Source organism: Camellia sinensis, chromosome 13, assembly GCF_055761805.1.
Source record: "Camellia sinensis isolate YWXY chromosome 13, ASM5576180v1, whole genome shotgun sequence".
Lineage (NCBI taxonomy): Eukaryota > Viridiplantae > Streptophyta > Magnoliopsida > Ericales > Theaceae > Camellia > Camellia sinensis.
Window position 1 is genome coordinate 6294542 of NC_138973.1, and position 5208 is coordinate 6299749.

Here is a 5208-nt window from a genome sequence, read left to right on the forward strand (position 1 = left end):
TAAATAAATCATTAAGTCAATTAACAATTTTTAATGATATGAAAAATATTTTTCAATAAACAATTTTGATAATTTATTATTGCATAGGAGAATAGCTTCTTCTTTTTTCTTTTTTTTTCCCCTTGAGTATTGTGTTAAATTAAAATTTATAACAAACGATAGTTATAATTTCTAGTATTATAGGACCGATTCATATTTTAAACAAACTTTATGTGTGTATTTGTAATTTGTCAAAAAATAAAATATTTATGTTTCATAATTGACCAAGAATGTTTGCATAATTTCAAAAAAAAACTATTTCATAATTGACTAAGAAAGTTTGTGTAATTATAAAAAAACCTATTGCATAATTGACCAAAAATGCTTGCGTAATTACGAAAAAAATCATCACTCAACATATAGGCCATAATTAGTAAATTATTCAAAATGTAAGGGAAAAATTGGAAAGAAAAGACGAATCTCAAGCAATTAAGCGCCTCTTATATATCTATTTATTAAGGCACAAAGGTCTTTGAAAATATGTTAGAGACAATTGTCCTACTAGGACATTTTAATGGTCCTGATTCATTTATATATTTAGATGGATAGCTCAGATGAAAATCTTCTTTCTCACTCTACCTGAATTTCCCGCCCAAGAGCCACAAACTTTGCAACCACCCATCCTTATCTGTCGCACCTCACCTATCCACTTTTTAAATTTCAAAACACACCCATCCACTCCCTACAAAAAAGAGGCCCACGCTTTTCGAACTCTCTCTATAAACTCTCCTCTTTTTTTCTTTCAATCTCACACCAAATTTTCAATTTTCAAAAAACCCACCCTCAGCCATGGTGCTGCTCATCACCTCATCCAGTCATCACCTGTGCCACTTCCTCCAGTCATCTCCACTCCAGTTCTACCCACAAGCAGGGTATGAAGAACTCTCTCTCTCTCTATCTATCTATCTCTCTCTGTGATTGCTCTGTTTTTTTATTGTTGTTTTGTTTGTGAATCTACAGATGGGTAGAGCACGATCCGATGGAGATTATGGAGAGTGAAGATTTGTATGAGCAAGGCAATTGACAAAGCCACTGTAGATGGGCACAATGTTGACGGTGGACTTAAGGCAATCGGACTCACCAATCAGAGAGAAACAACGGTCATTTGGAGCAAATCTATTGGCCTCCATCTCTATAACACCATTGTTTGGATGGATGTTTGTACCAGTTTCCTATTCATTCATTGATTCATCCTGTTTCTTTTTCCTTTTAATTATTATTATTATTATTTTATCATTTTGTTTGTGCAAATTGAAGATCTAGAATTGTGTTTGTATTCTTATCAATACCCATTTCTTGAATTGTCTGATTTTTTTTATTTTTTATTTTATTTTTATTTTTTTTATTTTTTTTTCCTTTGTGAGGATATTTTGTTTTTTGGATGTGATTTTATATTGTGTGATTTTATCAAAAATTGTTTCATGTGATGGCCTGCAATTACTTCCATTTGTTTTTTTTTTTAAAAAAAATTAATAACTTTTCATGGTATTTGAAACATAAGTCTTTGATTTTTTTTACCAATTCACTATTCATCTATTATATTCACATGTACAGTGGTGTTGATCATGTGCGAGATGGTAAGCATGCACTATTAAATAAGTTTTAGTTATTTTTGCATCTATAGGTGCACACACAATAACACAATAACTATCATCTTTCATAATTAATATTCCAGTTAATTTTTTTATATATAAATTGGGTTGAAAGTGGGAAAAATATACGAGTATATATATAATAATTCATTTACATAATAATTTAAAAAATCAAATCACTTAATCAATTAGTTTCAACGATTGATTGATAGGACTTTACTCCTGATAATTGATCAATTAGGTAGTGTTTGGTTCACTGCAATAAAGTTCAAACATTCCTTACACTTTTCATGTTTGGTTGACTAAAATAATAATAAAAAATTCATTACAATAAGAGTCATCATTAACTATTATAAGGAGATGATCATTCCATAGGAAAGTGTAATGAATTACCATTTCATTTAATTTCATCTCATTTCAGTGTACCAAATATAGCATAAATGAGATTGAAGTGTTTCAAATATGATTTGTGTTCTGATAAAAAGTGTTTTAATTTGGGAGAAGTGCAATTTATCTTGGGAAGATTTTTTTTTTTATTAAAAATATCAAAAATGCTACATATTCTTAAAAAAATACAACTTTATAATTCTTACTCACCTGTGATTAGTCCAGGAAGGAAAAAAAAAATAAAAATATATGATTAGTCCACATCATTTTGAGAGTCATGGATGTTCCTAATTTTGGGGGTTCCTGAAATTTATTTGAGTTACTAATAAATTGGTGTTTCATTTAAGTTTCATGTCTTCATTTAGGGATTTTTCTCCTTTCCGTGAATTCATTACCTACTCTTTGAAAAGAGAAAAAAAAAAACAAAAACAAAACAAAACAAAAAATTTGAATACATCCCTCTCTAATTTTGATTTATATTTTAATGTCATCATTAATTGCACCGTGCCTTCAGGCAGGGGCATACGCTAGTCTATATAATAAAGCAGGATGATTTTTAAATTTGTCCTACACACATTTGTCCAATTAGGACATTTGGACGGTTCAGGTCTATTCAAATTATAAAATAACGGCTGAAATATATTTTCAAAAAATATCCTACATGTACATTTTTTATTTTCCCGCTTCTCTCTCTTACTTTTTCCTTTTCTCACCCATCCTTCTATGATCCCATGATCCCACATTCCTTTTTTTTTTTTAATTTTTTTTATTTTCTCCCATTTTTATTTTTCTCTCTATTTGTTTATTTTTTTTATTTTCTCCTTTTTGTTCACATATTTTTATTCATATTATATGGAAAGGCCTGCGATTGCAGGATTAAGAGTCAGATTTTACTGTGTGTAGTGGAGATTATATTAATGAATTTTTTTAGTCTACAAATTAAATGAATTTGAACAATTAATTATTATTTTTAAATATATTGAATACCTGATACATTTCGTAAACTTAGACCTCATATGAATCTTCAACATCTATGTAATAAAGCAGGATGGTTTTGAATTTGTCCTACACACATTTGTCCTACTAGGACATTTGGACGGTTCAGATCTATTCAAATTATAAAATAACGGCTGAAATATATTTTTCAAAAAATATCTTATATGTACATTTTTATTTTCCCGCTTCTCTCTCTTACTTTTTCCTTTTCTCACCCATCCTTCTATGATCCCATGATCCCACATTCCTTTTTCTTTTTATTTTCTTCTTTTATTTTCTCCTATTTTTATTTTTCTCTCTATTTGTTTATTTTTTTTATTTTCTTCTTTTTGTTCACATATTTTTGTTCATATTATATGGTAAGGTCTGCGACCCCAAGATTAGGAGTCAGATTTTACTGTGTAGTGGAGATTATGTTAATGAATTTTTTAGTCCACAAATTAAATGAATTTGAACAATTAATTATTATTTTAAATATATTGAATACCTGATACACTTCGTAAATTTAGACCTCATATGAATCTTCAACATCTATATAATAAAGTAGGATGGTTTTTGAATTTATTCTACACACATTTGTCCTACTAGGACATTTGGACGGCCCAGATCTATTCAAAATATAAAACAACAGCTGAGATATATTTTTCAAAAAATATCCTACATGTACATTTTCTATTTTCCCGCTTCTCTCTCTTACTTTTTCCTTTTCTCACCCATCCTTCTCTGATCTCATGATCCCATCTTTCTCTCTCTCTTTTTTATTTTTTATTTTTTTTTATTTTCTCACTTTTTTATTTTTCTCCCTATTTTTTTTTATTTTCTCCTTTTTGTTCACTTATTTTTTATTCATATTATATGGAAAAGTCTGGGATCCCAAAAGTAGGAGCCAGATTTTACTGTGTGCAATGAAGATTTAATTAATGAATTTTATAGTCCACAAATTAAATGAATATGAACAATTAATTATTAATTTTGAATATATTGAATACTTGATAGATTTCATAAATTTAGATTTGATATGAATCTTCAACATCTATATAATAAAGTAGGATGGTTTTTGAATTTGTCCTACACACATTTATCCTACTAGGACATTTGGATGGTTCAGATCTATTCAAATTATAAAACAACGGCTGAAATATATTTTTCAAAAAATAACCTACATGTACATTTTTTATTTTTCCGCTTCTCTCTCTTACTTTTTCCTTTTCTCACCCATTCTTCTATGATCCCATGATCCCACATTCCTTTTTCTTTTTATTTTTTTTTAATTTTTTTTATATTTTCTCCCATTTTTATTTTTCTCTCTATTTGTTTATTTGTTTATTTTCTCCTTTTTGTTTACATATTTTTATTCATATTATATGGAAAGGTCTGCGATTCCAAGATTAGGAGTCAGATTTTACTGTGTGCAGTAGAGATTATATTAATGAATTTTTTAGTCCACAAATTAAATGAATTTGAACAATTAATTATTATTTTTAAATATATTGAATATCTGATACACTTCGTAAATTTAGACCTCATATGAATCTTCAACATATTTTAATAAAGCAAGACGGTTTTTGAATCTTCAACATATTTTTGTTCCATTAGGACATTTGAATGGCTCAGATCTGTTCAAATTATAAAATAATGGCTGAGATATATTTTCCAAAAAATATTCTATATATACATTTTCAACTTTCCTTCTTCTCTCTCTCTTACTTTTTACTTTTCTCATACCCCTCCTTCCATGATCCCATGATCCTGTCTTCCTCTCCATTTTCTTTTTATTATTTTTTTATTTTTTCCTGTTTTTATTTTCCTCTCTATTTGTTTATTTTATTTTTATTTTCTCCATTTTGTTCAATATATTTTACACATATTTCCAGACAATGTATGCATGGCCGTAATACACTAGGACATTACGAGCATACATACAATTTCCATATAATTACATAAGCAAAAGCAGTATTGTATGTATGCCCGTGGAAATTGTATGTATGTTAGGCACATCTATCTATCTAGCTATTTATTAAAGAAGTAAAAACGAGTTTTCGTGAGAAGTTTTGTAAGAACTCCAAAATTTTATAATAAATTTGGGATTTTATCAAATTAAAAAATAAATTTAAATAGTGTTGGGATTACAATTATATTTTAATCATAATATTAGTTACACCATGCTTTCAAGCACAGGCATACGCTAGTATAG

At 28.2% G+C, this 5208-nt stretch overlaps 1 long non-coding RNA gene across 1 annotated transcript; it reads left to right on the forward strand.

The window, feature by feature from the left end:
* Window positions 1-578: 578 nt before the first annotated feature.
* LOC145806523 (uncharacterized) lies at window positions 579-1348 on the forward strand. Its single transcript, XR_014349841.1, has 2 exons — window positions 579-911; window positions 1000-1348. It is a non-coding gene; the product is annotated as an uncharacterized LOC145806523 (long non-coding RNA).
* Window positions 1349-5208: the final 3860 nt, after the last annotated feature.